Here is a 24158-nt window from a genome sequence, read left to right on the forward strand (position 1 = left end):
TTTTTTCCTGTGAAAAAATTTGCATAAAGCAACTGAAAAATATATGGACAACAGAACCTGTATTAAATCAGGGGCCCAGCAGATATACTTTGAACATGCTGAGAGCTCCCCCAAAAAAAAAAAAAAAATCAGAATTCTGTCAGTTAAAGAAAACAAATACGTGAATGCTAATAATCAAAAACCTCAAGAAAGTGAATTCATGTGTCTTTTCATGACAAGAGTCTAATGAAGTGCATTTTTTTACTAAGGAAACAAATGAAAACTTGATACGTGAGTGCTATTTCATTGATAATAAAAAGAATGTGCCAAGTTTGGAGGGAATTTGATTCAAGAGTGCCTCAATGGTGCATAAAATCTAGACATCATTTCCCTGAGGTGCATGTACATACTTTATCCAGCAGTTAGCCCAGTGTAGCTAACAGATTTTGGGCGTCCTATCACTGCAATAACATATACAACAGCATTTGAACAGCATCCTTGAATCCAAGCATTTTTCCCCCCTACTTACCACCTCACCTATACATAATGTTCACTGCCTTCTTTTTTGCAGCGTATCTCTAAAATTCAACATTTCAGTTACATTCTTTCTACACCTGATCTATTGTCTCCTTTGATCAATTAGTGAAATGTGTGAAATACTTAAGATGAAAAAAAAAAAAATACAAGCTCTTTCATTGACGTCAGTAGTAAATGTTTCTTCCTGGAGATGAAAACATAACAGCACTGTAAAGTAACTACATGCTTAGAACTCTCCAAGTCTGATATCCTTTCACCTAGTGCTCATAATTCAAGATAGACACCTCTTATTGTCATTACTTTTATGCAGCCGCTTTTCTCCAGTATTCTTTGCCACATTTGCTTAATCAGCCAAACTCACTTGAAACAGCCCCTAGCACTGAAACGCATCATTTTAAATGCTGTTTGAAGTCCTTCATTCAACATTTCATGCCATTTTGAATAGTTTCTTCCACTGATAACATAACAGTTGATAGGTTGTATCTCAGTTTATCAAAGTACTTATCTGATAAATACCACAACAGAGAAAAATTCTCTATGAGTCTTAGACTGCATTAAAGTAACAAATTTCCACAGTAACTGAGAATCAGTTTCTCTTGATTTCATGTACTTTCAAGACTTGGTATCTTATTTCTATATAGGCTACTCAAATATGCTCTGCATACTAATTAAAATATAGTTCATTAATTTCCACAACATACCTTAAAGTTGTTTTTTTTTTCCATTCAGCAAAAAAGCGTGAGTAAATAAAGAAGCTTACATGAACACCTTCCTCATGACAGGCTTACCATATATCAATATACGTGTTTTCTTTTCCAGCAGTTCATCATCATGTGAGGGCTGCTCCAAAAGCAATGCCTTCTATTTAATTATGACACCCACAACATCAGAGGCAGACATTTGCAGTATGGAAGTAGGGGTTTAACCTTCCCACCAACATTCTGTGATTGTTTTCTGCTATGTGACATATGGGAGCAGACGGGTACTCTAACCAAACGATGCCATAGAAGTGCTTCAGAAGCAAAGCTGTGTTATTGAATACCTCCACATGGAAAAAATGGCACTCACTGACATTCATCAACACTTGCCTGAATGCTTCTGGAAGCCAAACAGTGGATGTAGCATAGAGAAGCAATGAGTGGTGCATTTCAGCAGTGGGGACGGTGGGTCACTTTCACTGGTGAATTTTAATGAGCATAGCACACAGATTCATAGCTGGCAAAAATGTGTAGCTAATGGTGATGGCTCTGTTGAAAAATTGTCATTTGTAGCTGGGAAACTGCTCTACCACATAGTGTTATTCTGCTTTTTGAAGTTGTTGCAGCTTCCATGGAAATAAAAAGGAGACATTATTTTCATAGTGACATACATAGTAGATTTTAGAAGAAAACACTTCTTGCAGAGGGTCATGAATCCATCCAAGTGTTTAATATTTGGCACAGCAGAGATCAGGTAACACAGCAGCCAGGGCAGCAGCCTCACCAGCCAGGATCCAGTACTCCCAACCCCAGGCAAGGTGAGCAGAGCAGCTCTTCTTCCTGCCATCAGCTGCATGGCCTTGCCCTGGGTCCAAGCTACCAAAGCTTCCCCAAAAAGGAAATGTGCCTAAGGGGGCTCTGACACAAAGGGCAAAAATGTGTCTTCTGGCAATGTTCTTGCTTTCCCTTACTCTTGTTGATCTTTTTTCCTCAGGTTTGTTGACTTATCAAGGAGAATCGGGGCTTACTGTTCTTTCCTTGGGCTCAATTATCCTTGGGCCAGAATATAAGCTGTGAAGAGTGTTTGACAGATAACTGACAGCAAAAGCAGAAAAATTAGTTGCTTGCCTTAAAAAGTAAAACTGATACTTCAGCTCCATTGCAGGTAATAATTGATCGAGTTCAATGGGAGGACCTGTCATCTTTCACTTTTGTCATTCATCACCTTGGAACGAAACAAGGTAAACAATGGCAACATCACAAGTACTTATGGTCAATAGCCAGGAAAAAGCTTTCCACTTCCAGGTTTTAACGTATCCTTCCTAATTCCAGTAATTTGCAAACCTGTGCATAAAGCTCAATAACATTAAAAAGGTGACTTCAGTAGCAGATGACAGATTCCAATTCCTAAAACTGAGTTTGTTTATCTGCTATCTTCCACTTACTAGCAAAAATGCCTATATTTGCCTGTGCTTAAAAGGAAAACAGGACAAGATTATAATTCTATAAGACTTAGTCTCTTTAGTTTTGATTGTTTTTCCTCAATTTGGATTTTGACCCAGAAACCTGTAATTTCAGAACATACTCTGTAATCATACTTCAATTGAACCGAAACTGTACAAAAATTAGAAATAATTTTTCTATATTTGTCTTCAATTATTTTTTAAATGATCTCAGTTTGCTGTCCAAATTAAATACTGCCATTTGTCCTCAAGTGAAAGAATATGCCATCAATAGCTACATCTGAGCAACATAGCTACATGGTGGAACTTTCAAGTCACATCTGTTAGTTTAAATGTGGCACTGACACGCTATATGGTTTGCAGTTGCACAGTAATTGTCCATTAGTCCAACATAACAATATCAGAAGGCAATATGAATCCTGCCACTGGTCTCCTGTGTGTCTTCATAGTAATTTCTTGTGGTAAAGAGATGGAACGTCCTTAATTTAGGAAGCAGGATTCTTGATTAAGTAATTAATTCAAGCATGTCATTACTACTGGATTAACCTTTAGCTTTATGATCAATAACCTCATGCTTCAGTACAAACCAGTTTTTTTTTTTTTTTAAATACTAGATGCAATTGCAAAACCCCAATCTGCATTTTCAACCATTCTTGCATGAAAGTGATGAAATTAAATCTGCAAAAGTGCATTTAGAGTCACTATATTATCAGTTCAGATATTATGAACTTGTGCCAGCCCCTGCAGGATCTCATACATACTGGAGTGAGGGTGGATCAGTCTAGGTCCTGCTGCTACAGAAGCACAGACCTCTTACAACAAGTATCAAATACAACACTATGTCATTAACTGAAGCCAAAGTTAGTAAGCATTCTTCAATTCTGGAAGGTCTCAACGCCTGAATTTTAGAGAAATTGTAAGCACTAGAACTTTAGCACATTGCCACAGCTGCAAGTAAGTTAAAGCTAAAATCAAAGCCATGACAACATGGTCTTGGATATGGCAATGTATCCACTGTCTCTTGTAAAAATTGCTAACCTGTTAGTAGACACGTGAAAAGATTTCCAGTGTTATTTCATCTCCTTTTGTGGGAGAAGTAATTACTATTTAGTATCTCAGCATACACAATATTTATAAGAGCTCATCACTTTCTCAGAAATCCCCCTGTGGGACTGCATATTTCCATGCTTGGTCTCAGCCTAAAGGTTAATTTGTTTGGGAATCTGTTGTGTAATACTATTTATTTCCTGGAAGAAAAAAAAAGACTTTTTAATCTTGTCTTTCCTGAAACCTATCAAAATAAATACTTACAAGCAATTTGAACATCATCTCTGCATGCTCAGAAGCATCTGCTAAGATATTAGCAGTTTTTAATGAATCCCCCACTGCTTAGGACATTACAATGATTAGCACTGCAGCCTGCGTTGGCAAACCCAGGGTATTGCTGGTACAAAATACAGATTAAAAAAAAAAAAAGATATGATTTACCAGCAAGAAAGAAAAAATGAAAGAAAAAATAAAAGTCTTTCAAATAATGAAGATTCAAGACCAAATGGTGCAAACACTCATTGCTGAAGTTTGGATAAAATTCTCAGCTGGTGCCTTCAGTTTTAACTGGCTGAGAGTCTGTCCTATAGTGCTTACTGCTGGGAGTAGGCACATTGATTTCTATTATTCCACAGAAAAATCAATTGGACTACTCCCAGCAGTAAGTGCTGCTCTTAGCTATAAGCACTTACTGCCTCAGTCCTTAAGAATCTGTTTCTATATTATGTTTGTGCCATTGTTTTCACTTATTTTATCTTCAATATTCAAAGGCATGTCACTAGGTAAACAACAAAAATAAGAAAACAGAAACTCACAATGAGCTTGAACTCACTGTCATTAGTCAGAAAGACGACTCATGTAATTAAACAAACTCCAAACCTATGCAGACTTACAGAACTGATATACAGTGAGTAGCCACAGTCAATGTTATTCCAAGTCTGCATTTGAAAAAGGAGTGCTCACATCCTTTGATTATGTCATAGGATAACTCAGGTTGAAAAGAACCTCAGAAGGCTGGGAGCCCAACTTGCACAAAACAGAGTCAGAATGTGTTTTTAGGAAATTATCTGGTTGGGTTTGGAAGATCTCCAAGGCTGGACTCCATGCAAGCGTTCTTGGCAATCTGCTCAGTTACCTCGTTATCCTTATGAAGGAAGTTTTTCATTATATCTAGCCTGAACCTCTCCTGTTAAGCCCACTGTCTTGTATCATTCAGCTAGTTTAGGTGAGGTAACAGCCATCTAGGCAACAAATGACTAACAAGAGAAAACAAGACGGACTTGAGGCAAACGACTATTTTCCTTGATGTCTTTGCTAACATATCAATTATCCTTTTGGAATTATAATGAGCTGAGAGGAAGAATGATTTTCTAATTAGCTAACTGAACTGTTTCTGATCCAATAGGGCTTGATTTCCCAGCTTTTGTCACTAGCAAAGTACAATTGCAAGTTATTTTATCTTTTATCCCTGCTTTCAAATGTTTCGTTTCCAACTGTTCTGTTTTGAACTCTTCCTCTCATTCAAGATCTTACAAATTATTTTGCATAATGAAATTACTCACAGCTTGCCAAAGCATAAAAATCATAATAAAAATTTGGGAGCTCTAAAATGAAGTAGAACACCATTTTAAAAGAATGGAAAAATGCCTTTCTTCATTTCCTAGTATAAACATAAGGATCAAATATTTGGGTTTGGCTTACTTGACTTTCCCAGCTACAAATAAATCAACACACAGACAGAAGATCTAGCAGGTGAATCAAAACAAAAATCTTCCTCCTGACTCAGAAAAGGCAGTGATAAACCTGTCTAGTGGGGTCATTTCTTATAATTCTTACATCCACATTCTGTCAGAATAGATTGAGAGCTCTGGTTTAGGATGAGAACAAGAAAAAGATAAATGAGAATGTTATGCAAATAAAGTGCAATGGCATAGAACAGACAGATATGGCATACATACAGAAACAAATAGTCAAAAGAAACTTCCAGAGTTGTGCAGCTAAACAAGTTCCAAGAGATGCAAGCAAAATATTGCAGTAGGTGATCTATATGTATTGGGTTTGTTGTTTTTTTTTTTTTTTCCCCCATTTACTAGTCAAAATATTCTTACTGCTACTCCTAGCCCACATGCAGAAGTAAATCAAGCTGTCTTCCACCTTTAAATCAGCAAATAGCATACTACAGAAGGATTTACATCTTTTCCATCATTCCAAGTTAATGCTGGCATTCTACGTCCTTCTATCATCTTTCATGTAGCCATACCTGGCTAATCAAGAGTTGTTTATAATTTGTGTCTTTCCTCAAAGCAATAAACAGCAGTAAACTTGTTGCATGAAATATTCTTACATTTGAATTAGCCTGAACACCCATTCAACATCTGTTTAACCAGAGGACAAGAAACATTTTTATTATTTAAAGGGGAAAAAAAGAAAACAACAGCAATACCTGACACTATGTGTATATATTTACACTGCATATTCAAAGGTACATGCATACATTTGCATAAGCATGTCCATACAAAAACATTAAATAAAGACAATAATATATATGCATTGTCAGAAATAAAGCATCTTTGTATTAGAGCTACAAAATGCTTTTATTTCCTGCCTCACAGTTTAGAATACTTTCTCTTTTTGTGGAAGAAGGCTTCTTTCCATGTTTGCTGCATATAAAATTGCCAAAGTACCTTTTCTCTAGCTAACTATGATGGATGGAAGTCTATTAACCACTCAATCAGCTACAATAGACACATTAGTGGCCAAGAGAATAAATATGACTGTCTTAAATTTTTGACTGTTAAAATTGACAGGGAAAATAGGACAGATGGAGCCAACACCACCACACTTCTGTAAGAAGTATTATGTGTCCAAGCCATAAGGTTTCTGCATTTCTTTCATGGTTAGAATTGACAGGTGGCATATGTCACGACTTCTATCTGCGCATTACAAGACTCCTCATACTTTTTAAGATTACCCTAGGAATAGATATTACTCAGTTACCTGGGATGACTTGCATTAATTTTAAAGTTAGATTAATGGCCTCATTAGTTTTTAACTGGAGGTACAAAATATTTCTGTTTATGGCCAAAACCGATAACATTATCAGCCCAGACTTTCATAATTTTACAATTTATAGTTGTACTCTCACATATGATAATGATTTCCCACTTCTGATGAAGCTTCACTGTTTACTTATTGTGGTTTTGAGTGCGTATTAATATACAAACAAACAAAAAAAAAAACCATAGAAGGGAAAGCAAATATTACCACCCACTTTACAGTAACTGAGATTCTTCTCTGTTCCTAGCAAAATCAAATATCTTCAGAGACCATGTAATAACATTGTCAGGAAAACTAGGACTGAGATACCACACATGGAGATCACACAGCTATGAACATAAGGTTGTTCTCTCTATAGATCAAGGGATCCAAATATATATACATATGTGTTCTACTTAGTACAGATCCGTGGCTTATTTTACAACAGGAAAAGAAATACTGCTGTATGCTGAATATTAAAAGCTGACCAGATGGTCACTGGATAGGTGTCCATATTAGAGAACCAAACTGCATCCTTTCATATGATAAAAACAATGTGCGTTTTGTTTAGGCTCCCAGTCAATTTTAATTCATTTTTACCAGACAATACACCAGTATCTAATGATTACTCAATTAACCTTGGAGCACCATAGTAACCAGTGAACCTCTAAGAAATGTAGTGACATAAATGGATTCTGAACCGACAAAATAACATGGATCAAACTGCATTAAAATGAAATGAAAGCAATAACAGCAAATTCCCAAAGCCTTCTATCTTCCTAGCTTCTTTTAATAATAATTAGCAATGAAATTGGAAGCATAAACTGCAATTTTCTGCTATTGTCTACCTAGTAACAGGGAAAGAAACATTCAGAACAGCTTGAATAGTTTCCAGTGTATAAACTGTAGGTAAGGAAGACTTAAGATGCCAGTTGATATATGTAGTAAAAGGAATTCTAAGAAGATACATTTGCAAAATATCTACTTAAAAAAATCAATTGCAGGTATGGAAGCTAGCAGACCACAAAAATAAACTAAGTCTAGAAAAGGCTGACAGATAGGAATGCTCAGTATTCAGCATCAATAAAAATTAGACCAACAGTAAAGAGAACATGAGAGAACATGAGAGGATTCTCCGCTAAGAACATATGCTTTTGTGAACCGAATGTTAACACAGAAAGTACTAAAAACAGAAGATTGAACGTATTCATGTCAGAGAAAATATTCTAAGCAAAAGTAGAAAAAGTATCATCTGGTGCCACTGAATACATCATAAAGAAAATATATTTTTAAGTCTGGATAATATACTGGAAATGTTCTGTTTACATGTTATAGCAATCTTATGAAAAACAGAAGTAATGGTGTACATTAACATCCTATCACCAAGTTGTTCATAACTTAACCTGCTTGAAATGTTCAACTCTTTATTGTTTCTTCTCAACAAAAATCAACAAAACAAACTTGGAAAAAATCTTCAGCTGACATGTATGAATTCATGGCATTGTTTTTTTATTTCCATCGCATCATCCTGCGTTTTGCATTATTTTTTAAACATTCTATCAGAAAGCATAAATCATTAACTGGAAATGAATGTGGATTTTAGAAGTAGTCATGGACTACTTGTGAAAGGCTTACAGACTTCCATACACTGTTCCACCCATACAAAAACTTTTTAGTTGTTTATCACTAAACAGAAAATGCTGCTGAACCAAGGTTATTTTTACTTATAATCTCACCTCAAAAAAACAAAACAATCAAACAAACAAACAAACAAACAAAAAAAATCACATAATGGTATGACAGACATGGCAGAGATGTTAAATTTCAGATAATCTGCAGGAAATCTCACACTACAACATTGATTATATAGTGAATAAAGGCAAGACCAGCACATGTAGTTGTTGAACAAAATGCACCCGGTTGAAGTTTTTCACAGAGGGGGCAGTAATGCTCTGGATCAGGTTGCCCAGAGAAATCATGGATGCCCCATCCCTGGAGGTATCCAGAGTGAGGCTGGATGGGGCCCTGGGAAGCCTCATTTATTTTTTGATCTAGTGCTTGGCAACCCTGTCTGTGGCATGGGGTTGGAATGTCGTGATGCCTGCCTGAAGTCTCCTCCATCTTAAGCCACCATGTAATTCAATAAACAAGCATTTTCTCTAGTATTTGCAAATATTGGTAACAAGAATAGAAGTATTCATTTAGACATCCCAGGTTCCACTACGTATTTTTTCTAGATTTCAGAAACAAGACTTCTTAATTTTCTTAGCATATCCCACACAACTAAGATCCTGACCATCACTCTGCAATCATCTGTTGACTGCACTATACCACGACTGACCTGTATCACACAAGAAGAGAAGGCTGTAAAACTGTAGTCATGCAAACAAAGGTTCAATATATTGTTTTTATTTCTAAATCTTGAGAGAGTTAGTCCTTTCTTCTCTCTCCTCAGAGCTACCCGGTGAGATGACTGTAGTCGTGAAGGAGATTCAACATACTTGCCTACCACCAAACTTATTTCCCGTATTGACATTGTAGAACTTATATGTGAAGATCCCAAAACACATAAGGAACTCATAGCTGAAAGGTACAGATAAAAAAAAAAAAAAAAAAAAAGGACTGAGAAGTGTTTGAACAGATTTAAAGTCTCCCAGTTTCCTGCAAGCTATGTATAGCTACCTTATAGTCTTCACATAAATATTCTTCTTCATGCAGCATTTAAACATGCCAGACTGATGCTATGTCACTAGGACATAGAATTGCTAAAGGGACTGGGGAAAAAAAAGTCTCTGTACTGCACTACAAAATGAACTTTTATCTTCATAATTTGTTAGAAATCATGGAGACACTGAAGTCACTTGCCCGATTACAGGAAATTACTTCAAAAGTATAGAGAAATGAGAACTGGATAGAATTCAAGAGGAAGTTTTATTTAGTATTTGCTAAACACTAAGCTCTTACCTGCTCAGTGCTTTTAGTTGGAGAATGTTTTTAATTTTCAAACTTTTGTGTTGAACAATAGAAGTGGATTTTTTTGTCTTCCAGTAAGGCAACTTTGTTTCTCTTAACACATTTAAGAGATAGTCTGGTCTACAGTGTTTTAAAATATTAGGCATGACATGATAAAGACAGTGTTAACCCAACTGTATGTAAAACCATGTTGCTCATCTATTATATTTCTCATTTTTACTATTTTCAGAGACTGTTTCAAATTGTTTTTGTGTCATAAACATCATGCCTAATCTTACATTCCATAAATACACATTCAAGAATATCCTACAATTCCATGCTAATCTTAAACAATTATTTCAGGATCAGAATATCCACAAAAGTGAATCCGTACCCATAATACATGACTTGAGCAGGTAGGAAAGGGAACTTGTCACAGTTCAATCTTCTCAGCTAAAACAGCCTCACACCAAAAGGTTACTTTGCATCTTTATTATTATTATTATTATTATTATTATTATTATTATTAAGTATTTCCTGAAGCCTGCCTGATCTAAACTACAGCAGGAAGCCAGAGAAACTGCTGTATCAAGTAAAGCTTGCAATTGGTTCAACTCCAGTTTGCTCTATCCAGCTCCACAGCACTGCTGAACTGGAAAAAGGTGTTAAACTGGAAACATAGGAACAAACCGCTCACACCAGGCTGTAGACCCACTTCCTAATATCCATGTCTTCGGGGCATGAAACAGATCACAAAACCTTCAGCTTTTTTTTTGCTTCATGTAAGAGGTATTTGAACACTTAAAACTGTATGCTGCAAGACACACCACATGAGGACCCTTTTGCATTACTTCTATCAACAGCCATCCACAGAAGCTGAGCGCTAACTCTGCTAGAACAAGGCTGCATTAGTGAAACTAAATGCTGCTTCTTGTAGCCCCTGTTTAATTAAAAAAAAAAAAAAAAAAAACTACTCTAAAAACTTTCTCTAGTAAACAAGTTGAACAAAACTGCTCACCCAAATCTAATTAATAATCCAAGCACTTTTATTTATGACACCAGATGAGCATAGAAAATTAATTTACTACTTCATTCAGTGTTGAATGCAGCTCTTGAATGCTATATTTAGTTTTTACTCAGGTCATCCTACTGTATTAATTTCCAATGTGTTTTTTAAAACATTTGACAAAGCAGTTTCTTGTGTGACCCAAAGGAATGTAATAAAATCTGGCTTCACTGAAAATACGTGAAGGTAGAAGTCTTCACTCTTCTGTGAGTTTCCCTAAACACAAAGCTAGAAGAAGCTTCTTGGCACGCTATGTATTTATTAACCAAAAGTACATAACTCACAATAGATGATGCTGCTAAGGTGCTGACGAACTGTTGGGTTTTAGTTCCATATAATCACTCAGGTTGGAAAAGAGCTTAAAGATCAAGTCCAACCACAACCTAAACATATTACCCTAACTCTAAAAACCCTCCACTAAATCATGTCCCTGAGCACCACATCCAGTTTTTAAACACATCCAGGGATGGTGACTCAACCACCTCCTTGGGAGCTTCACAACCCTTTCAGTAAAGTGTTTCCTAATACCCAACCTAAAGTTACCCTGGTGCAACTTAAGGCCATTTCCCCTCATCCTGTCACCAGTGAGAAGAGACCAACCCTGCTCTTGCTCTGAGTGCCTTTCAGATATTGGAAGAAAACAATAAGGTCTCCCCTCAGTCTCCATTTCAACAGACTGACCAGCCCCAGTTCTTTCAGTCACTCTTCATAAAGCAATGGAAATTTTTACTCTGCTGGGTGATATCAGAATTTTAGTTTCTTAACATCTAGAATAATTTTTAGCACTTTCCCACAACATTTCTGGATTCTTTTCAAAAAAAGTCAAAGAGTTATTTTTAGCAGGATTGGTGATTGGCAATAGAATTTCATATTAGAATAGAATTTCATAGAATTTCATCTATAGAAAATAATAGCGTAATATCCAATTCACTGCAAAAGGGGCTCTAGTTTCAAAATAATATTCCATGCAGTATGCATTGTCATGTGCATAGAAAGGAAGTCAGAATGCATTACAAATGCTACCTAAGAGGAATGAAACCTTAAAATGTGATTTCTAAGCAAAAAAAAAAAAAAAAAAAAAAAAAAAAAAAAAAAACACCACCCCTGAGAATAGGGAAGCATATATGAAAAACAGAAGCCTATTCTATAGTAATCCAGAAATAAGATGGTATATGCAATTAAATCACAACTTCCCTCAATTTATAACAAAATAATGCAGGCTATGTAAATAAATGCAGGTAGATTGGAACTGGACTTGGCAAGGAGTGCAAAGAGCAAAAAAGGCTTTTACAGGTATGTAAGCCATAAAAGGTAAGTCCAAGAGGACACACTCACCACAACAATATAGACTGGCTGGTAACAACAGTCAAGGAAAAGGCTGAGATACTCAACATTTTTACATTAGTCTTAATTGGCAACTGCTCTTCACGTGCCCCTGGAGCAGATGTCCTTCAGTTACTTCAAATAGCAACAGTGCAAACTGCTACATCTACATCATCTCTGGAAGATCACACTCTAAGCAGAGAACCTGATTTTGAATTTTTTTCAAGTTACTCTATTTAAAACAGCTAATACCTTTAAAATTACATATAAATTTACTAAAGAGAAAGATAATTTGGAGGAAAGGAGCAGGAGAAAAGATGTGTCTCTTTCCTAAACGCTACGGAGTTTCAAATTTTGTGGTAAAAGTCAGTTTCCTGAAAAGTTCACAGGAAACACCAAAATGTTCTGCTGGTTCCCCTCTACCCGAGATAATGTTTAAACTGATAGCTACCAAGCTGTGGCCCACAGAATAACATGGATTGCGGATTTTTGAGGCTGAGGTAAGCAGCCAACATGTTTTCAATAGATTGATGATTGCTTAAGTGTGATTCATGGTCTGGAGACTTGTAAGTATTGTCCCAGTAGTGATTATACACAGATGGAATAATAGATCAATTGAAGCACTGTTAAATTTAAGCTTGATTGCTATGAAAATATAACTTCCAAATGTTAAAAATAGAAGTACATAGCCTTAGATTCTTCTTAAATGGCATCAATCACTTTCAGCTTCAAAAAGCTAAAGAAAGGAAACATCATCGTCCCTCTATTGCAGCCAGGGAGGGAAGCCTAATGGGATATTAAACGGACAAGTCAAGAGGAAGCCACCTAGATTGCGGATTCATTGTCTTCAAGCTAGCTACAGCATATGCCTCTAGGGTTGTTTCTATGCTGTGGCAAGGATGAGATAGCTTACACTTTTCTGAATGCACAGGGATTTGCATTTAGCAAAATCAAGCTCACAGTGGAAAACTAATTCAAAATTATCATGCCTCAAAGAAATAACATTTGTTTTTCTCTCAGCTATTAAATTTCATTAATCTTACTTCACAACAGTTGTTTTAGGTAAAGTTTATCAATTGCCTCTCTGTAAATTAATTCAAGTATTATTTTTTTTTTTAAGAATGCACACAATAACCATAAATTCATCCTTACAAGAAAGATCTTTTTTCAGTGAAAAGCATTTTGGGGAAAGCATCACAACATTGTTTTCCTTGCGATTCTGTCACAGGATTCCCCTAGAGTCTGTTACACAGGGAGTTCTTCAGCACATGAATGCAATTGTGAAGATCAGCAGATATTTTCACTGACCTTTGAGGAAAGTCAGTTATGTTACAAATATTAGCTGTAGGATGCTAACATGGCAAAAGAGGGATTTTATACCTGCTAACAGCATGTTTAGATTGCAATAAGAAGCATGAAAGCATCAGCAAATCATAAGAGATAATTATAAGATAAGCTACCTAGACTTGAGTTTGCAGCAGCTGGTTCTTGTTAAGAAATATGCTACAATGTCCTGGGATATTTTTCATCTTATATCTATAATTTCTCAGTAAGCATCTCCATTTTTTTCTCTCTTATAATATTCATACAGCATTGGCATATAAAATAATTAGCCTTAAGGAGAGTTGGACAATCAAACATACTACATGCAATATTAAGATTATTAAGCATTTTACAAACTATTTTCTCATCATCTAAGTTCAATAATTTCCCATTTCTCTTTCACTACATTTTATCTGTGAGACTGTCTAAAAATAGGATACCTCAGAGAAGACTGCTTAAGAAAGAACAGCAGCTTTATTTTCATTATGTTTAGTTATTCAGATCACATTACATTAAGTGTTGGGTAGCTCAGCACATATCAAAGAGTAGAAGTCATCCTCCCAAACGTCAGCACCTCATTTTCTCTGCCTAAACTGTACTACTAGGGAGGCTAGAAACTAACCTTTTGCTTCTAGCAAAAGAAAGATATTACATTCCTCACAAAAATATATGTATTTAAAACAAGACTCTCCATTCAATCTCTTCAGTGCTACACATGGCTGCTTGTGGCCCATCAGCCATCTTGTAAGCGCCTAAGTGAAAAAGAAACATTTATGTTTCCTTATTGCAATTAATTAGTAGGATAAGCATATAGGTAAGGAGTTTCTTGTTTTATAACATTCAGTAATGGAATACTAAACATCCAAAAATGCACTGTCACAGATATATTAGCCTGTTAGCATATGCTTGACTTTATGAACTCCATGTCACAAATGAATATTTGGGCTAACCTTATGTTCTCCTGAAGAAATACCTCCACTGTAAGAGCTAGCTTACCCCTTCCCTCTCTCCCTGCAGCACCTCTTTGTTCCACTCTTAAAATAAATAAGTAAATCAATCACTTTAAATCCAATGACAGTACACAAGCTTTAACTACCTTCTTCTTTGTTTTTTCTTTGTCCAGAAAATATGCAACCATATCAGTAAGTTACATTTAAGTTACCTTTTCTCCTCACAGTTATATTGTAGAAACACATAGCCCCAAAGCTTTCATTTTTAACCTGAAGTGAAAGAAACACATTTTCATAGAAGATAATCACCTTACCTATTGAAAGTCTCCGATCACGGGGCTGCATGGGCAGAGGTTCAAATCACCAACAGGTACAGCTAGGTGCCCCAGCCAACACAGCAGCCAAAAAATCTCCAACCACAGCCCCACAATCTTCAGACAAAAGCAGAGTAAAAAGTCAGAAGTCTAGCTGTCCTAAATAACAAATAGCAGAAAAATTCTGAGCAGGTAGACTTAGAGCAAGGCCTAGAAAATTGCACCGGAGCTTAAAAGAGGCCCCTGCCATGGGCAGCAGGTGTGGGCACAGGTGGAGCTGATCAAAGCAACCGAAGACAGAGGTGCCTGCAGGGTTGCCTGCAGCAGAGTTAAGGAGAGGGATGCATTTATAGCTGTGCTGAATATTCATCTGTTTGGGAGTTTAAAAAAAAAATTAATAAAAATAATTAAATTAAAAAAAAAAAAAGAGAATTAGTCTGTGACTGAGAGAACCACTGAATGACAGTTATCCGTTTTCCATCAAGAAAGATGAAATTAGTTAATTTGTCTTATTTTAATCAGCATCAAGTATATAAAACAAACTGTTTCAGATCATTGCTACTCAGGGGGTTGATGACAGTCTCTTGAATACATCTGTTATTTAGCTCATTAGTAAGCTTCCGGAAGAGTAAAATAGATTTTCTTTCATCTACCCAAAGAATAAGTGCTGCTATGATCTTCTTGGGTTCATTCCAACTCAAGATACATGATGATTTTGTCAAGATATGAAGGCTGCTCTGAAAGCAATGCCTTCTATTTAATTATGTTGGCACATGATGTCAGAGGTGAATGTTGGTGATATGGCGGTAGTGGTTGAGCCTTCTCACCAATGTTTTATGGTATTTTGTTGCTGTGTGACATGTGGCAGCACAGGAGCAGTCTGACAAAATGGTGTCTGACATGGAAGTGCATAGAAAGTGAGTTTCTCCATGCAGGAAAAAAATGACACCCACTGACCTTCATCAACACTTGCTGAACGTTTATGGAGACTAAACATTGGATTTGAGCTCAGTGAGGTGGTCAGTGGTGCATTTCAGCAGTGGTGACAGTGGGTCACCCTTGCTGGTGCAGTCTGTTACAAGTGCGGCACACAGGCTCCTGATCACTGCTGGAGAAAATGCACAACTAATGGTGGCGACTGTGTTGAAAAAGAGTGTTTTGTAGCTGAGAATCTGGTCTATCAGATAGCAATATTGTAATCCTTTTTGTTGTTCCCATGGGAAAAAAAAATAGGAGACATTACTTTCTGAGAGACCTACAGAGGACATGCAACTTGCTGCTGCTTTGGAGTAAACCTAGACATAAACTTCTGCTTTTATTAAAGATTCTTTTCTTTCTTATCACCATCTCCCTTGATTTTCATTCATCATGTCTGTTCTGAAGTCTCAGCTGAGCTTGACTAAATTCACAATCATTTTCATTTTCATCATTTTACCTCTTTTATTTTCTGGTATAACTCAATTTATGCCCAATTTCTGTTCATGACGGTTTCTGCATTTCTCTTCACAGACTTGGCTCTTGGAGTAAGGGCTAAAATGAGAGGCAGGATGCTTTGTGCCTCAAAATTTCTATTTGTGAACCTGCTAAGTGCTGCTTCATGTAACATATAAAGAATCAAAGAAACAAACTATAGGTCAGAGCATTTTCTGCAAAAGGTTTACTTGCACTTTCTTTTTGTGCTCAGAATTAGAATCCATGGGTCATGCACACAGCCTTTCTTTGGCTATTAGACTACCTATCACAAAAAATGATCTCATTTACTAATACTGCTTATACGCTCTCCCTTTCCTGTCACCTCATGCTTGTTCTGAATTTACAGAAAAGATTACTGTAGGATGGAGGGCAGTCTGGTTCTAAAAAGAGGGACATTTCTCAGGAAATTACTGCAAGTTCTAAATTGGGTGATTAATTTTCCCCAGGGAAAAAAAAAATCTAGTCAAAACATAGAATTGGATTTCAGAAGTTGGTGCAATCTTTGCATCTCTCAAGCTTTTAGGTTTTTCTGACACAATTCCTATTACAGAAGACCAATACCTCCTTTTTCCTGTCTTTACAATTGCCTATTTTTATTTATTTATTTATTTTTAAGCTGGTAAGCCCTTAAGGCAAGTTCTGCTTATACAGTGTCTAGTACAAAAGGCTGCTGATTTCACTTCTGACTTCTAAGGTACTATTGTAATACAAATGATGATGCTGATCATATCGGGTGAATACTCAGAAAGAAGGCATTTTAGAAGCTTGATGTAAATCAAAGAAAGAAGAAAAACAACCTTATAAACATGATACTGTGAAATAAAAGCTATTCGCTTTTTATTCTTCATTAGGTGGCCCTATTAGTTCATAATGACCAGCCAAATAATGGACATCTTTCAAAGGAAGTCTTTGTATCCCCTGATTCTTTGTAAATCTTTAGTAAGATTAGAGGATTTTTGCCTTCTTTTTTCTTTTTCTTAAAATGTTACAAATACTTCTTTTCCATTTTGCTCTCCCAGTGTTTTAGACATTGAAATGGTTATATCACAACCATAGAAATATAAAAATGAATACTCCGAGGTTATAGTTACATACAAGAACAAAAGAGCTTTTCACTGAAAAGGGAACTGCTTTCAATTATTCAGAGAGCTTCCTTATCTTTCCCTGGGTTTTTGAGAGCAATTGAAAAAAATGATGAATGTATACGAACACTGTATGAGCAATTTGACAGTATCAGTCCCAGAATTAGTGCTATGTTTGTTTTCTTTTTTTGATCATTGACTTCCTTACTTGTTTAGTTCTTTTTAAATAGTTTTCCTTCTCTTATTTAGCCACGGCTCCAAAGATTGTGCTCTAATTCCACTTCAGAAGCTTCTACAACAGTACACTGGAGTACTTACATCAGTATAAACCCATGGGAATATTGTTTTGCACACTTTTTTCTTAACCTTGATAACACCACAGAGGAGAATCTTGTACCTTCAAAGTAATGGAAGGAAAAAAAAAAAGAAAAAATAGTAAACCCAGAAGTTTTCAGTCCTTCCTTTTCCATTTCTTGAATTAAAAAACACAGTGAAAATGTTTTTTGCCCTTAGATGTTCTATCAAAACAATGCAGCAATCAGAAGTATACAAAAGAGAAAAAAAAGTTAATAATGCCCTTTAGAGATATCATGCCAGCCAGAGCCCTTGATTTTATGAACTAGAAAAAGAATTATGGATAAAGATTCATGTTCACATGCTTGCTCAGGTAGAGCTAGTGCATGCTATGTAAATTGCTTGTATGAGCATAAGGAAGGAGTTCTGTTTCTTGCTACATACTCATTTACAAAAGAAAAATGTGCTTATTCTCCTTTTGTTAGAGGCTATAAAGTAGCATCACCATAATTTTTCCCCACGAACCACTGGACTTTTAAGGAATTTCATTGTAATTGCATTTAAATTTCTCCTTTTTTTGTGAGCCATGCATTCAGAATGCAGAGGAAACATTAGGACAGCATCAGCCACCAACCCATTCTGTAGAGACAGAAAGAGCCTTTCTTGCACCTGACTAGTGGCTGGGTGCAATCCAAGAATAACAAGAGCAAGTGAAGCTGGCAGAGATAAGCAAATTGACAAACAAATGCACTTTAGAGGATATTTTCAAAGGATTAAAGCTTACTAAGGAACTTAAATCTCCCTGATTTTGTGAATCAGTTGTTCACAAGCTGTTCTAAAGTATTTCAGATGGACTGGGACAAAGACGCCTGGTTAAAGAAGCAGGATTACAGAATATCTTCTGCCAGCCATAAATAAATAATTAAATAAATAAAAATGACATTTTCAACTGTTACTTCTCGAGGGGAAATTATGAAGACTTGTGTAACTTTGCATATTATTTATTTTCTCTGGTGTGTCTAGGGCCACTCAGGATTTATATTCTCCTAAGGAGGCTTAGGATTTCTGCTGTATTCCCAACAAGGTATTCCCACTGAACTGTAGTTCAGTGATGGGCTGCAGAAGGAAATTTTATTTTTCCTTTCATGATTTTGATAATATGGAGAGCTGTTGGAGCTCAATTTTCTTCCTAACTCAATTTAAAATTGGCAGTCAAGTTGATGAAAATATGATGAAATTGCGTTGTCCATTGATTTTTTAAGTTCTGCTATACAGTTTGATTAATTGGTTCAGTGAAATTATTTCCTTCTTCTTTCAGGCTTAATACTTCTTTATTTGATTCTCTTTCTTTATCCTTTTTGACTGATTGGCATAAAATGTCACCAAATGACAGCTTTAGAGAACCATTTTCTACATATTTTACCCAAATATTATTACCCAGCTAAGTTGCAAATAGGTACAATCAGTCCTTTAGTGACTCTTATAATTTCTCCACAGGTGTACATTGATGTTCATTTTGCAGCTCTTTAAGACATTTGGACTCTCCTGTTTCTACTTAGCAGTTTAGTCTCTCCAATAAGTATGATTGTGCTGTGAATCAGATAAGCAGAATGACCTCAGTCTAGGAAATAACCTCTCTCTTCCAGCAGTGAGGACTGGTTTAGAGTCCCTGAAGGAATCTCCCTCCACTGCCATTGTGTACATATAAAGTTTATGAAATGAAAGCATAATGCAAAAGATATCATCCATGTATAATAGACAGCCTCAGGACTGCGCATTATAAAGAATGCTATATGCAAAGAAACAGTGTCCATAAATAAATAGTTGGCCTCTGTCTTATCCTTGTCACACAAGGACCATCCAGTTGTCGCTTTTTCCCATTATCAGTCCCTAGAAGTCATCACTAACAGAAACCAGCTATTCATTTTATTTAACTTGACATTGGATCCAGTGCTCAGTGGAAAGAAAGAAAAGAATTATCTGTACTTCCATGGGCTTGGTTTAGAACATCTCAGCTGGAAAATAAGATATATCAAATAACACAGGAAGTACCAGGAGCTTTTCCTGCAGCAATGTTCTGCCTGTATTTGTTGAACAGGTTTCTTTTTTGCCCTGGTTTAACTCTGATGCTAATATTTCATTTCTTCTGGCAAAAAAAAAAATACAAACCAAATCCCACTGCAATGAATGAATGAAAACTCCGTTGGCTAAAATAACTAAGTTTTATAGGATTTCACAAAGATAAATCAGTGGTAGCATTGTTCAGGACAAAAATAGAGGCACAGAGAAGATATGTGATTTATACAAAAGGATGACAGCAAAGGCAAAGAATTCTAGAGCTTAAGTCCAGTGCTCAAAGGATTACTTCCATGTTCTGAGGTAATTTATCAGCCAGGTGAGGAAGCAATCTGCTCTTTGACGTTTTGCATACTGTTTCCTAGTATAGAATTTATTAACATTTTATGTTATTTCTGAAATTACTGCAGGATAACTGCAGGACATCAGTGTCTTTTTTCCTGGTACAGATTTTCCTGAGAAATTCTGTCAGAAGATCAATTTTCTGCAAGGCAGATTATCAAACATTTCCCTATTAGTAAGCTGTGAAGACAAAGATCCTCTGGAGTCGAGGCCAGAACTGTTTAGTCCAATATGTTCAGGGTACAAATTAATCTTTATATTCATATGTATATTTACACAAGCTTGGCTTGCTTTTGTTAAATAAAAAGTAATTTTTACCTGTAAGGGAATTAATACAGGGATAGTCATTCATTCTACTGTTGCACATAGGATAGATACTCAGGTTCCTAAAATACAATTTCTAGGCAGATCATTGGCATCTAATCTACAACTCATTTTTGGGGGTAAAGTACAAGCATGCTGAACATCTCATTGTTTCAATATTTCTTGAGATCTATGATTTTATTAAAGCAATTGTTGAATCATAATGCAGTTTAAGCGAGAAATGTAGCTCAGCTTGCTCATCCCAGAAACCAGGAATTCCTATCACTGTCACTCACTGCTCAGAAATGATTTGCCTGATTTCACATGGCATCATTTAAATTCAACATATATCTAACTGCCATGGCTCCAATTTGTCTTGTTTAAGGGATTTGCTTTATTTTAGGATTTGCAGTATTCTTTCCTATTTAGTGTTTAGTGTTAGTACTCTTATCCTTTTTGCAACAACTCAAAATCATGCTTGATTTACCCCTCTCCTGGCATTTTAAATGATTTCCTGGTGCCTACATGTCAGATTCCGGGTGTTAAGGAAGGTCAAAGCAATGACAGCCTTCAGGGCTCTGTCTGTGAATGCTAAATTGCCTACTCATCACTCATCACCAGCACAAGCTCATCCAGAAAATACAGCCATAGCATAATGGAAGTAGTGCTTGAATAAGCTTCAGACTTTCTTTTCATCATTTATAGCTTTCCAAATTTTATAGTTAGGGCCTGATTTTCTCAGCAGTAAGTATTCTCTCTTCACTCTGACTGTAAAAGAAATCCCTGTTTGAGAATATACCTTCTATAATTCCTTTTTCTTCCCAGGTAACAAGAAAGAGCTGTCACTGGACTGCCTGAATGGGTGATGATCAGCAGCACTGACCAGAAAGCAGGATGTTACAATGGTGCTGGAAAAGAATATATGGAAACTGGTCTCCAAAGTGTATTCATTGCTTTAGGGATATCTTGACAACAGCATCTATTAGGAAGCCTTACCAGAGAAGAAAATAATAACTCTTATAACTCTGTTCATTCTATCTTACATTTCTGAAACAAAAAACCTTCAGCTATTAAACTTGATGACATGTTGTTCCTTGCAATACATTTGTTTCCTTTGTCATGAAATGAGAAGCATGCTGTTCTCAATATTCAGGTACATCACAAAATCAAGCATTCTATTAATGATCTCTTACTTTAAAGTATTGGAATGTTACTTCAAAGTACATGCCTGAAGGAGCAACACACACAAATTAACAGGACCTGAACTTCCTTAAATTTGTGCTCTGGTTCCTTTACATGTATTCTGTTGGAAAAAGAGAATTCGGAAATGAATACAGGTGAGACTACAGGTGTGCTGTGTATCTCCGCTTTCTGTATCACCCTCATCTTCTTTGGGCCAAATTCTGATGCCTTGTTTGCATTAAGCAGTACCCTATCTCACTAAGATTTCTTGTACAGCAAGATACCATCCAGCCTGAGCGAGGGCTTCAGAATCTGATCATTTATAAATAATACTTTTCTTCAAATATGGGTACAAGATTAACTAGACTGATAACTGAAATGAGTTCTTATCATCTAATGCATAATTACTATTTTCAAAAATGTTTCCATAGAACTTTCATTCTACACTGTAGCTGAGAAATCCCATTAGCTTCAGATACTGCATGTGGTGACAATGACCTGGAACACTGAAAGGCTAATGGAATTGCACAGGTGTCACATAATCTGAAAGCAGTGAAGTTGTGCAAAGGTAGCTGAAAGAATAATTTGCCTGCAAAATATTTCTGATGGGCAAGCACATGATGGAAGGAGGCCAGTGTGACTGCTAGAGCCAAAGCTGAGTTTGAAGTGCCAGCAGTTGAAAAAAAAAGAAACAATTTCCAAGAGCAGCTTGCTTACATAAGGGGTGGAAATTCATGACAACCACTGATCCACAGCATTCTGCGTAAATATATCATGCCCTCTTTGACATCTTTTCATGGTTGAACTGTATTTGAAAAATTAAAAATGAGATTTAAGGAGGCAGATGTAGAGAAAGCATCATCAAAACATTTCTTAAAATAAGACTAAAAAATAATGTGACTTAAATTAAGAGGTGAAAACTTTTTCCTATTATTGTCTTAATTTTAATAGTGTTACTCCCATAATAGCATATACTATATTTTTATTACTATTTGAAAAAGGAGGCACTTCTTCTTTTTATCCTTGAACATATATGAATAGATTTGTTACAATAAATGCATGTTTTCAATTTAACTTCTTAAGAAGCTCTTGTTCTGATCACTAATTCAGATTCTATTCTACCATCAGTTAGTATCCCTAACTTCAATGCCATCGTGCATCTTTATACTTATTTTTTCACTGAATAGTGGTTGGATGAGACAACTTTGCGTTTAACCCTTGAACACGTAAGTATGTAAGCATACAAATGATTTTATTCCTTTAAACTAAACATACATCTCTTTTTTCCTTTTTTATGTCAGTATCATTAGACAAAAACTTTAATGCTGAAGAAAAATAACATAGGATATAGCCTGCTCTCCGGCCTCAAAAGTTAGATGGAAAGTGTCACATCAACATTCTCACAGTCATATCATTTCCAACAAACTCCAGTCCTTCATCTGACTTATGTCACGTAGTTAAAACTCTGAATATGAAAATCTTATAGAACTTTAAATACGAAACCTCCACAGTTTCTTCTTTCTGAACACCATTAATTGTGCCAACAGGGCAGCATAAGCAGATGACCCATACTCCCTTCCACATGGCCATTCATCCTACAGCAACATGGCCAAACCTGGAAAGCCTTATGCAAACCTGCACCACTCTCTCCTTGTCTGCCTCTTTCCTGTTATCCTAGCTTTAACCATAGCATTTACACTGCAGTATGTTGGTCATCAAATTAGAATTCAGCTAGTTCCTCTTTGGAATATTTTACATTGCAGAAAAGATGATGTTAAATATTCTGACCCACTCTATAATTGATATCACAGGAAACAGCAAGTATGCGAAACATGAAAGAGAAGTCCCAGAGATCTTTTGAAAGGAATTGGACAACCCCTCCTCCTTTCAATAAACTGGTGAAAAAATCACCAAAACAAATGGTTTTAAGATCTCTTTATCTCCCTGTATAAATTCATTTGCATTAAAACCCATGAATATTTCACCTAGTGTTCAAAACTTCAATTCTTATGGTTGGGAGGGGGGTAATGTCACTTCAGTGACTATTTTTTTCAAAATGAAGGTTCAAAGCTGATGCCTACACTGAGCACTTTCATGCAGGCACTGCACTGTAGCAAGTTGAAAGGAAATCTCATTAGAAGAGGATTCCGGGAGGAAAAAAAAAAAAAAAAAGCACCATCACTGTTAGTGCTAATTAGCAGCTTTTCCTGCTGTTTCAAAAGAAGCTCCAGAGCCCAAATGAATAGATGGATTATTTCACCCCCGTAGTATTCTTCCAGGGTCAGGGGTGAGACACCTTGTGAGTGTGAGGCTAGTTCTTGTTCCAATCCAACTGCCAGACAGCCTGCCTCCTTGTTAACCCAGCAATAATCAGAAACCCAATTCTGTGACTCTGCAATACCAATATCAGGAAACAAAAGAGGTGCGATTTCTATTAGAGCTGATGGAGCTCTTCTCTTTCAAAACTATCTGAATGGTAAATTAAAGATGTACCAAACCATCAGCCAGAACTTTAAATTCTGACACAGATAGAACATACATCTTCCAGCCCCGAGAAAACTGTAGACTTGGTTGCACACTGGACTTAATAGACACAAGGAATGAAGGGACCAGACTTTCAGTGCAATGGTAAATTTAATATGAACTGGAGAAGAAAAACAAGGATTTCAGAAGTAGGCAATCATTTTAAACCACCGTCAATTCTTTCTTTGATTCACT

At 36.2% G+C, this 24158-nt stretch overlaps 1 long non-coding RNA gene across 4 annotated transcripts in view; it reads right to left on the reverse strand.

The window, feature by feature from the left end:
- LOC125694141 (uncharacterized) overlaps positions 1-14973 on the reverse strand; it is a 35031-nt gene extending 20058 nt beyond the window's left edge. For all 4 annotated transcript variants that reach the window (XR_007377422.1, XR_007377424.1, XR_007377421.1 and 1 more), the window contains exon 1: positions 14689-14973. This is a non-coding gene — a long non-coding RNA (uncharacterized LOC125694141). The remainder of the gene's footprint in view (positions 1-14688) is intronic.
- Between the last annotated feature and the right edge of the window lie 9185 nt (positions 14974-24158).

The sequence above is a fragment of the Lagopus muta genome, chromosome 5 (assembly GCF_023343835.1).
Source record: "Lagopus muta isolate bLagMut1 chromosome 5, bLagMut1 primary, whole genome shotgun sequence".
NCBI classification, from domain to species: domain Eukaryota; kingdom Metazoa; phylum Chordata; class Aves; order Galliformes; family Phasianidae; genus Lagopus; species Lagopus muta.